Here is a 12,593-nt window from a genome sequence, read left to right on the forward strand (position 1 = left end):
CTGTATTAGTAACTTGGAAACAGTCACAATGCGGTGATGCATGTAGTATACATACAAGTATGTCATGTATGAGATGGACAAGGGAAAGTTGTGCTCACCACTAATTTTTTTAAAACCATTAGGCGGGGGTGCAATGAGGCTGTGACCACAAAATACATATAGACAAATATAAGAGTCCTCTGCACTCAACCCATTATCAATATATTTAAGAGAGAGACATTTTGTGCATACTGCTACTGAAAAATGCCTTACCCTTTAAACAACACAGGGATTGTTTGTCCATATATTGCAATATATTTAAGCTGGCCAACTACGTCAAAGTCATCCCATATCTGGCCAGTCCTATGCTCAATTTTCATCTGATTCATTAAGAATTCTATGGTTTCATTATACATTTTATAAAAGGGACGAATACGTTTCACCTGCAACTTACTAGCTGCTTTCAAAGTAAACCTCCATACTTGGCTGCCCTTTTATTAGACACCAGTGGGATCACCTGACTATAGTTGGGAAGGGTGGGAGCTACAACATGGAGCTGGTCACTGCTCCTGTATAAACTATAACAAACAAGGGAAATTTATTTTTCTCTATGTATGAGAGGGAACCACAGCCAAGGGGCAGGGTTTGCTTTGGACTTGAGAAAGTTGATGGTATAATGGGGCAAGGGTATATAGCATGCCAGGGCCTGGTCAATGGGTACAAAAACACTGATGATCTCCGCACAACATCTTGCGGCATGTTGATCAAACCATTTAGGGTTTAGAAAGCTGCCACTGGGGAGCGGGATGGACTAAAAAAAAAAATCTAACTTAATGGGAACTAAAAAGTATAAAAAGCCAAGTATAAGTATATGAAGACCTGACATGACTTAATACCATCATGCAAGTCTGAAGAATAACTGAAGGTCTCCTGTGCTGTAAGAATATGTGCTGGTTCATTTGCTGATAATGAACTGTGTGTTAGTTCTCTGCCACATAATCAGAATAAAAGCTCTCATTTTGGACCTTCTCTGCTCTGAGAGTGTATTTATGCAGCAGAGGTTGTGTGTTCCAACAACCAGTCACAGATCTGTGGGCAGGCCACAAAGGCCCAGGCTTTGGGAGAGTGAAGGCTGGATGCGGTATGCTGTCTGCTGGCCACTGAAAGGGTTAACTTCTATCCTTGAAACTTCTGTCCTTGCTCAAACTTCTTTGTGCAAAACATGCATATATGGCACATACTCCCCAGCTGGCCTGAGCAGCCCCCAATGCCCTTGGGCGAATATGTTTCTTATCTCTTCTTATCACGCATACCAACACACCCCACTCTTACAACTTCTACAAAGTTTCTTTCTGGGGACACACAGAATAATACTTTTTTGTTTTCCCTTAGGCTAAGGCATACCTTTGTTACACGTCATATTGGCTATATAAGCAACTGCTGTAACCCTAATAAATCGGAACTTGCTTTGCAACACACGTGCCTACTGTGTCGTTCTTTGTAAGACCCCTGCGCAGTGTATCTGGATGGTGTAATCAGATGGTTTCTGCCGTGCCAAGATGAACCGGTTCGCCTAGGGATAGCACAATGATAGCACAGTGAAAGCCCGGGATTTCTCCTGTTCCTTTCAGCCACAGCTGTATTAGGGGCTGGGAGGGAGATTTTAACAGACATTTTAATCTCCCACTTGCCCAGTCCCCAGTGAAGATGACTGCAAAGAAGAAGATCGGAGGGGATCAAAGCAGGTAGTGGCAACAGTGAATGGGTGACATGCTGAGGTGGTTGGAGGATGATGCCGAGCAGCCGGGGGCAGGGAGGTGCAAGTAGCCGAGTGGTCTAGGGCCGCACAATTATTAAATATGGCCCTGCCAGCAATTACACCAGCTAAAAGTTACTTGAATACAAATCCCCTTATGCTAGCGTATATATTGCATGTGTTACAGCAAGATTGGCACTGAAGTCCAGCAAACATAGCGATAGATTCTTAAAAGTAACACCGCACATAAAACTTTTTCTAGGTCCACGAACAAATGCTAGAGAGTTCTCCAATAAGCTCTGCTCTGTCAAACCTGATTTACACACTCTTCTTGGTTTCATATAGCTGAACGCTTTTTCTTAAGCTTTGAACAGCATTATATGTGCCATTTTGATGTTTACTTACTGTGTCATATTTGCAAGCAAAAATTGCACTGTAATCTCAAAATATCGGGTTAAGTTTGAGATGATTCACATAGAACTAGCAGAGGTAAATCTCACTCTGGACTTTTTTTTGCATTTGTGATGCCATATTTGGACAGCTGTAGGATTGATTTAAAGGAAATTAATGACTAAAAAATGCCATGCTTTATATGCTGAATTTATTGAACTCGCCTAAAGGTTCAGAATCTCTATAGTAGTAATAATCCAGGCTTTCAAATTTGTCACAGGAGTGTCCCATTTTGGCTTTTGTCACTCACATGCTCATTGTGTGATTGGCTGTTGAGACGCTAATTTAGGGGTCGTCACCAATCATCAAGCAGAAAATGAAGTTTGTCTGTCATATAAGTTGATACTACATAGCTGATTATTAAATTCTGATGCTGATTATTTGGTTTCTACGATTTCATGTACCAAAAATCTTATATAATCAATATTATTTACTAATCAGCCACATATTACAACTTTTCTATTCTATGTGTACTATATATTGTGAGTGGGTCCCTAAGCTCAGTAAGTGACAGCAGCATAAAGCATGTGCAGTGAATCAGCAGAAAAGAAGATGGGGAGCTACTGGGGCATCTTTGGAGATACAGATCTTCCCTGCTGAATGGCTGTGGTTGCCGTTGGCTGATATAAAAGCCCAAAATATAATGTACAACATTTCTGCCCTTCTTCTTCAATTAAGCTTTAGTTCTCCTTTAAAGGTGGCCATATAATGGCCTATATACTCCATTTCCTGAGTGATCAGCCAGCACGCTGAACAGATGTATACTATACTGTCGACATGCCTGTTGGCACAGGAGCCAACAGCTCAAACTATTGAAACTGCAGGATCTGTGTCTCCTCTTCACTACATCTGCTCATGCACCATGCCCTCACCAGTCAGTTCCCTGAGATAGTGTACTTGATGGTCTATAGCAGACAAACTGCCCAATCAGATTTCAGCATTTATGTAGAGCGAAGCCACCTTTTAAGTTAACTTTTAATGCTGTAGAATGGCCAATTCTTAGCAGCTTTTCAAGAATTTTAATTCAAGAAGCATGGCTGCTAGGGTAATTTGTAATTTGGACCTTCGCAACCAGATAGTCGATGAATGTCACAACTGAAGAGCTGCTGGATAATTTTAAAAAAAACACACACACACAAATAATAACAAATGAAACCAGTTGTTTCTGAATTTCATATTAAATGTTAATTTAAAGGTGAACTAGCCTTTGAACTCCTTTAGCCAGGATGCAGCATTCAGGATTCTTCAAGATTAATAAATCTTGCTACCTTTTGATTGTAGAAAACCCTGTGGGTGTCATGTTCCTGTTAAAGTTACTGTCGTTTGTGTATAAATATATATATATATATATATATATATATATATATATATATATATATATATATATATATATATATATATATATATATACAGTATATATATATATTTTTTTTTTATATCATAATATTGCCTTTGACAGCTACTTATAACTTTGCCAAAAACTATTTGCACAATGCTTTTATATTACCTGTCTGATGCCCCATGTTCCTGTATGAGGGGGCTGCCATATTTGTGTAGCATTAGAAACTTTAACTGACAGGGATGGGACAGTCAGGTTGGCAAAAAAGTCAGGTTTAAGAACTTCACTAATAATTACTTACAAAAACAAACCTCTCAGCAAAAAACTTACAACTTACATACTTATGTTCCTTCCCTGGAAGGAAGAGGACTGAGGGCGGAAGGCTGAGGGCGGAGGATGGAGGGCTAAGGGCGGAAGGCTGAGGACAGAAGGCTGAGGGCGGAGTTCGTATGACTGACGGCTGAGAAGTGATTTGTAGAGGACGGAGGTGTGATTGCAAATTTGAACGATGAGTGACAGTAAAAGCAACAGGCAGGCAGGGGGCTCCATCGTGCGCTTGTTACCCCACTGAAGCTGCCATGAGCCTTATTGGATAGTATATGTTGAATATGCCTTGTTAAATATACCTTCAGTCTTTAGCTACAAACTTTGATAGTATCCTTTTAATTGCTGGCAATTTGGATTTATTTTACGTTACAATGAAACATATTTTGAGGCTGTTTCTGTTGTGATTAGCATTTCACCCTTCATTTCTGTGCATGCAAATGTTCTGGCGAGCTAGAGGCTGGTGGTGCAAGTTCTACCCACCCTAATTTGACTTTGCAAGGGCAGTCAGTGCAAGAAGTACTTAGTCAATCACACCTTAGTAATGTACTTAAATACCTGCACAGTTTACGGACAATAGATTTTCCACAAGCCCTTTAATTAAGTACATAAACTGTGTAGCAGCCACATTGCAATTCTAAACATGTTCCTGCCATTTTACAAGCAGTTCAAATTGTTATCACATTTATTGACCTTTGCCTGACGTTCTAGAAAGTTTCAGAAGCTTTTCAAAATACTTAAAATGTTAACTCTTTTATTTATCAAAGAATTTACCCACATTCGCCTAAAAAAAATAGCAACTGTTTCAAATGCTATTGTTTCCTAGGTGCCGAAATGTTGTCATGGAACTGATTCTTAAAATCACCTAAAATAAATGAGCAACACGAGAAACATTTTACTATCCATTATACTCTATGGGCATTTTTTTCTCTGCAAAACAAGGCAAAACATTTAGCTCATCCCTATTGCAGACATTTTTATTGAGTGGAGTTCTATATTAAATGCTTTAAACTTATAAAATGTAGATCCTTACCTTCAAGCACTAATGGACTTTCACAACCAATAAACCTGTAAAGAGAATAAAGGCCTGTGGCAGATTATTATAAAGGCAAACCAAGCAGCCCATAATTACAGGGGATGTTCAGTGGAAATGGTTAGACACTTGAAAGGGATTCTGTCACAGGAAAATATGTTTCTTTTTTTCAAAAAGCATCAGTTAATAGTGTTGCCCCAGAAGAATTCTGCACTAAAATCAGTTTTTTTATATTTAAGTTTAAGATCTGACATGGGGCTAGACATGTTGTTAGTTTCCAAGGTGCCTTCAGTCATGTGTATTGTGCTCTGAAGTCACTCTTTACTGCTGAACTGCAAGTTGGAGTGATACCACCCCCAACCTCCCCCCCCCCAGAAGCCAACAACAGCAATGGGAAGGTAACCAGATTTCCGCTCCCCAACATAAGATAACAGTTAATACATTTTATTAATAGTAAATTAATAAAGCAAGTCTATTAATCAATTAATAGAAAATAGAAAGTAATTGGAAAAAGTTTCGGGTGAACTGTTTGAAACCAACGGAACTGAAAAAAGTATTTGAAGGTGAACAACCCCTTGAAGAGTTCATCCAAAGGAGCATATTTATTATCAAAGAGTGAAACTAGAGCTGGTCGCAGTCTGCCAGGGTGAAATTCCTATGCATGAGACTTTTGAGAGAATTTATCAATGGGTGAAAATCAGAGCGCACCCACTGATGAAAGCACTTTTTAAAATAAATAGAGAGAGGCAGTATTTCACTGTGGCAAGCTCTAGTTCCGCTCTTTGGTAAATATACCCCCTTAAGTTTTCTAAGCTGCATCTTATAATATGCTTGTTATGTTGTTGAAATTATACTTTAATACAGAGCAGCCATTTAGTTGCCATGGTCACCAGTATTAGAAACCCCAACCAGAAGACCAGCTGCAGAGTTATTAAGATTCATATAAACTGTAGAATACTAAAAGTACATTTTCAGGTGACTTTACCCTTTTAATTTTTTTTTTCTATCACAGAGCAAAAGTTAATTGTCACATTATTACCTCTTTGCAACCTGTAGAAATAATTTCAGCTTATTATTTTAAACCATCTTTTGATGAGTATCTTGGCTGAAAAGACAGAAAACTTACAGCCCACAATGGAGCCAGAGAGATGGAGCCAAAAGTCACCCTCACGCTGAGGCATGAGTAGGAGGAAACAACTGTTTGTGAGTAGGGTTGTGTTTCTCTATATTCCTATTGCACCCTCATGAAGTTATTTAAAAAGCATGAATGTTATACAGTCACTTGGCAGAGAGAAGATAAAAGTTGAGTTATTTAAATACATGAAACACTGTTCAAGATGGATCTTCAAAGCCTTTAACTAGAGCTGTTCCCGGCTCACTCGGGGTTATGTCACTTTCCCATTATAAATGCGCCCACTCAGCAATTCCAGCATTGTGAGTTTTTTCCAGAATAAGGTTTAAACCCATCTCTTCAAGGTTGGATTCCACTGCAGTTTCACTTTTTATTTCATTGCAAATGTATGTGCATCTGTCCCATACCTTTTCCCTTCCTCGTCCTTAATTTTCCTCTTGACAGTCCAGACAAGGTGGGAGAGACCCTTGATTTGGGCAGGGGATTGGAACATGGGGCCAGTGAACAAGCAGGTTGTGTGTCCAAATAGCAATGTAAATAATGTAGTGGTCAATGTTTCATTGCTGTTAGACATGGAAATCAGGCACATAGCTTCATCCTACCTCATATTTCTAATATTTAATATAATGAAATATTAATTAAATCAGGTATGGGATCCGTTATCCGGAAACCTATTATCCACAGGGCTCTGAATTACGAAAAAGGCTGTCTCCCATAGACTCCATTATAATCAATTAAGTAAAATTTTTAAAAATGATTTAGCTTTTCTCTGTAATAATAAAACAGTATCTTGTACTTGACCCAAACTAAGATATAATTAATCTTTATTGCAATCAAAACCAGCCCATTGGGTTTATTTAATATTTACATGATTTTCTAGTAGACTTAAGGTATTAAGGTATGATTCTGGAAAGATCCCTGGTCCCAAACATTCTGGATAACAGGTCCCATACCTGACAAAAACAGAGATGGTTAAAAGATGTACGTACTGTACATTTTTTCCCACCACTGAACAAATATGAAATGCCTTATCTAATTCCAGTGACATAATCAAGTAGTTGCGGGTGCATTGTCTGTTTTCTCTCGGGAACTGGCAAATTGGATGCCTCATTTAACGGGCTAACCCAATGTAGCATAGAAAGAGTTATAGCCAGTTCAGTCCCCCATTAACCCCGCAATGGCCACTTACCTCCACCAAAGTCAGGTTCATTGGGATTCTATACTCTATCCTATAATAGGATCGTATGGTTCATACAATAGTCAAGGAATAAAAGTAGTGAAGATTTTTGCAGCATAGGGGAACACAGACTGGAAGCCTGCAGTTTGGGGATGTCAGTGTCCCCCAAAACAGGTGCACACGAGTGATTCAGCTCTGGAACATGTCCACGGCATACTTGACAATTACTTTCAACAATACAAAGTTTGTTGTTATTCTCAAGAAATAAGTCCCAGGCACAGTGGCAGTCTATCCCCTGTCCCTTTGGCAACTTTTATGTTGCATCTTTCCCCTTTTCCTTTGATGCATGAAGTGGTTCAGAAAGCAGCAATAGATTGTATTTGAGAACTCAATGCAGGTGTTAATTCTCTCTCTTCCTGTGAAGTAGAAAGTGATTTAGAAACTGAAGTAGTACCAGGCAGAGGTGATTAGCATTGCTACAGACTGCCTGCACGACTTGCCAAAGAGTTCAATAGTCGCCCATTGTTGGAAGTTATCACAATCAAAGCACTCTGATCAAGACCTGTATGTCCACCCACACCCCAGTCCTCTAAATCTTGCAGCATGGAGACTGGGTGGCACTATATAGAGTCTCATCTTATAAGATATTCCTTACTAGAGGTGCTCTTCTTATCTTGTTGAGAAAAAAAAGTCTGTCTTCAACATTCTTCTCTGTCTCTAAAATTCTGCAATTCCTCCAGTGAGATATGGAAGGGATCACCACAAATAGACCTTAATTTCTGTAATTCTAGCCTTTACCAATCCCATATGGTCTTAGTATCCTCTTTTACTCCCTTTCTCCAAGATAGCCATCAGGATGCCTCTGGTGACAAATGATGTGCCCATTGGAATCTACCATCGGTTCTTCAAATGCCATTGGGTCCACCATTTTCTTACTGGAATATTTGACTTCTTATCTTTCTATAGTAAATGCAAATGCATATTTGTATTTCCAGCAGAAATAAGGAAGGGAGAGGTGCCCCTAGCACAACTATGTAGGTGGCACAAGATGGTGATCAACAGAGCCAGCACCGATCCTGAGGCAGCAGCCTAGATGCAGCCCTCCCTCTGCTGCTCCGTGCTTAAAAATCAACGTCAGAGAAGGTCAAAAGGGCGCAGCATCGCTAGTGCATTGAGCACAATTGCGCTCTTTGCACTAGCGGAGCCGAATCTCCGGTTTAAAACCCGGAAATTCGGCTCTTAACGTTACAAGAGGCAGCTTTTTGTCGCCAATTGTAACTGGCCACTCTCTGCTGCCTGAGGCAAGGTTCTCATCTTGCCTCATGGCAGGAGCGGTCCTGAACAGAGCCTAACTTCTAAGGATTTTGAAGAGAACAGTACAATAAACAATATATTAGTTTACTAAGTGGACAGATGAAGCAAGAATTTCTGTGATCAGTAGGGTTGGTTTCATACAACTGTCAATTAATTAAATACACTTTCTAGCTCTAAATGTAACAACACAACAACTGCTCTTCTGAAATTATAATACAAGAAAATACTGAAATACTGACAAGCAAAAAAAAAAAATTGTAATATCAACATGTTAGATTAGAAAGATCTGACTGAAATAGTGCTAGCAGGTACAGTGTGATTCCGATTGGAAAATCCTCTTGCATCTGTAATTAAGTTTGCAGTACATACTTTCAAGGGCTAGGGGGTGCAAAAGAGTCAGTTTATATCCTATTTTATTCTGGACTGCTTTTGCCTCTATCTTATGACCTTGACATTAAAGTGCTGCATAAATCTGCAATACTAATACAGGTATGGGACCTGTAATCCAGAATGCTCGGGATCTGGGGTTTTCTGGATAACGAATCTTTCTGTAATTTGGATCTTCATACCTTAAGTCTACTAAAAAATCATGAAAACGTAAAATAAACCCAAAAGGCTGGTTTTCCTTCCAATAAGGATTAATTACATCTGAGTTTGGATCAAGTACAAGGTACTGTTTTATTATTACAGCAAATAAAGGAAATAATTTTTAAAAAATTGGATTATTTGAATAAAATGGAGTCTATGGGAGATGTCTTTCCATAATTCAGAGCTTTCTGGATAACGGGTTTCTGGATAACAGATCCCATACCTGTATTACTGTAGCCATTTACAAGAGGTTTAGGGCAATGGGACATGGTAAGATTTGTCGCACATGGATAAATCTGATTTAGATGACAAATATCCCACTGAACAGCATTACAATTGCCTCAATAAAACTTGGTGCTCGCAGCAATCTGACTGTTGTTCAGTGTTATTCAATGGACATTTTTGTCGTATTTTTGCAGATTATCCATGGGAGACAAATCATTGCCCTTAATCTTGGCAAGCTCACTCTCTTACCAATAAGATATCAAGAGGTGGTGGGGGGTCTCTTTTATATGTGTATTCCAGCCCATGGCACAGCTGTTGTATGTTTGAAATTACAACCCCCTGTGTGTAAAAACAGCATTGAGGAGTACTGCTTATACTCATTTCCAGACAGCCCTTATATGTCATTGATGCTTTAAGTTGTTTCTAATTTGGCTGTAAAATGATCAGTAAAGGAATTTTCACAATATCCCGTTGGGTGGTTTTTAGAAGGAATTGTTTTAAAACTTGACGTAATAATTATTTGATGCTCTTGAATGTTCCAGACATCCCGCTCCTACTGAGTATCTTATTAATAATTCAGAGTCTGGTTTATTTTTATTACAAGCCTGGGCAGTGGATACAATTCCTTCATTGACGTCAGCCATGTCACTAATACCCTCAACTCTTGTAGTCACCTAAATATGGTTAAGAGATAGAAATCTATAAATCTGCATTACAGAACATACAATAATCTTTTTATAAAGTGTCATCTGTTAAGGTCAATGGAACAAGGGGAGCTTTGGGGGCACTCTCAGTTTTTAGTAGGTGAGGATGAAGAAGTAGCTGAGGATGTAGAACATTTCCAAGCAACAGTTGCCTGACAAGGGTTTGCATAGTTACAATTCAGGCAATTTCTGTAGAAGTCAGTGGGTGAAAATTGGTGAAAATGTGTGATTTGGTAACAGTCTACAATATCCCTTTGCCACTAGCACAGATACTTTGAAAATAAACTTTTATTGTCATCTTATTTCATTTACATAGTTCATTCCATCGCTAACAGCTTATAACCTTACAAAACTTCCATAAAACTGCCCACTGGATTGCCCAGCTCTGTGAAGAAGCCACCCATGATTATGTTCCAATCCACTAGAGCAGTGCACGCCTGTCTGATGCTAATACAGGTATGGGATTTGGCAAAAAAACGGATGAACGCCTCTGGCAATGGAGAAAACAAACAACAAAAGCAAAAAGCAAAATATAGTGTAGTATTTTCAAAGTAATCTAAATAGATACCATGTGGTGGAGTATGATAACGATGCTTTAGTATACTATTTTCCCTTGGCAGGTTATTTCACTTTTTCAGACCACAAAAGGATATCCCATGCGCTTTCCCTTTAAATGACCATTAAATTCTTTAGGCATGCATACGTGATTAATCCAGATGCTTCCACCAAAGTTTAGCCAAAATGCCTACTTACAAGATAGTAGTTTCAGAGTTGCATATAATAATCATCTCTCGGCTCCCCCTCTTCCTCCGTTACTCCATATGCTCCCACATGGAAAACAAGGCTTCTATAGTGTAATATAGGTTTAATAAGTATTTAATATATTTCACTCACGTTTCTTTTGCAATTTTTAAATCACCCATAAGCAAGCTTTCTTGCAGGTTGCTCAGTTGGATCAGGGATAGTAGTAGAAACCCGCTAGCCAGAAAGCTTCAAATTACGGAAAGGCTGTCTCCTATAGACTCCATTATAATAAAATAATTGACATTTTAAAAAATAATTTCCTTTTTCTCTGTAATAATAAAACAGCACCTTGTACTTGATCCAAACTAAGATATCATTAATCCTTATTGGAAGCAAAACCAGCCTATTGGATTTATTTAATGATTACATGATTTTCAAGTAGACAAAGTATAACGATCCAAATTACGGAAAATCCTTTATCCGGAAAACCCCAGGTTCCGAGCAGTCTGGATAGCAGATCCCATATCTGTATTGAGATTCCTTTGCAAAATTTTGGCTTCTAAATTTTGCACTGCATTGAGACGTTGTAAAGATAAACATATCATTGTATTTGGGAACCCTAAAAACCAGGGGTCCCCTGCCTTTTCTAACCTGTGAGCCACATTCAAATGTAACAAAAAGTTGGGGAGCAACACAAACATGAAGGAAGTCCCTGGAGGTGCCACATAAGGGCTGTGATTGGCTATTTGGTAATCCATGTATGGCAGCATGTAGGAGGTGTTTTTTATGAGTGCTCTCCTCTACCTACTATTTTATGGACTAATATGGGATTGCGGTAACCCTTTATGGAGGATTGAGGCACTGGCAAACTTATTCTAGCATCGGCAGAGCGAAGGAACAATCTCCCTGTTGTTCACAGCATATAGGAGGATCTACTTGTCAGTACATCTATTTTTTATGCAGTTAAAACTTGCCTCCAATTCTAGAATGCAAAAATCTGTATCTGCTTTGAGGCAACTGTGAGCGACATCAAAGGGATTGTTGAGCCACTGGTTGTAGATCATTGCTATAAGATATTGCTTCCTTCCAACATCACAATAAAACCTGAATTTCTAAATGTTTAAGCTACTTGCTCCTTACTCATAGCATCACCTTGGTATATGTAATTTAATAACACCAAGAAGGCAAAGAAGGATAAGGTGCAACAACAAGCTTCATTTTGCTCCCGGCACCTAATCAGGACTGGACCATGCCGGTCAGGCACCCTCGGGAACCCGACTGACCAACTGCCCCCCCCCCACACATGCATTCATGAACATGTGCAAAAGTGCCTCTTCTGCCTACTCCTAATTCCAGCCCTGCACCTAATTGAGATTTCATGGACTACTCACACGACCCTTACATTTTCAGGTTCAAACACAACTTATCTTTCTCATCTGAGAGTTCCTGGTGCTAGGAAGGGAGTCATGGGCAATACCATTATCTTAGCTCTACAACTTAGGTGTCTCCAGCTTCATTTCAGATGAAAGAGAATTATCCAGTAAAATTCCCCACCCATCATCTCTATATTTTTTAACATATTGGGGTTACTGTGCAATTTTAAATAGCCTGTATTGGCCTGTAAACAATATTGTGCTGTTTAGTTGTTCAGAGAAAAAATTAGTATGAAACCAGAAACAAAAAGTGTAAACATAGCAGGCAAGAATTCCATTGGAGTAGAGTTCTGCATGGCTCCAGTTGGATAGAACAATGGTTTGAAATACACGGAGCTCCATGATAAATTGTGAATGACTCAACAAATAGTAAATGTGGTCCAGGTTCTCCAGCC

At 39.1% G+C, this 12,593-nt stretch overlaps 1 long non-coding RNA gene across 1 annotated transcript in view; it reads left to right on the forward strand.

The window, feature by feature from the left end:
• The first annotated feature begins 523 nt into the window (after nucleotides 1–523).
• Nucleotides 524–12,593, forward strand: part of LOC121396472 — a 42,619-nt gene continuing 30,549 nt past the window's right edge. Inside the window, exon 1 of the long non-coding RNA XR_005963057.1 lies at nucleotides 524–1,724. This is a non-coding gene — a long non-coding RNA (uncharacterized LOC121396472). The remainder of the gene's footprint in view (nucleotides 1,725–12,593) is intronic.

Source organism: Xenopus laevis, chromosome 7S, assembly GCF_017654675.1.
Source record: "Xenopus laevis strain J_2021 chromosome 7S, Xenopus_laevis_v10.1, whole genome shotgun sequence".
In the NCBI taxonomy this organism is placed as follows: Eukaryota; Metazoa; Chordata; class Amphibia; order Anura; family Pipidae; genus Xenopus; species Xenopus laevis.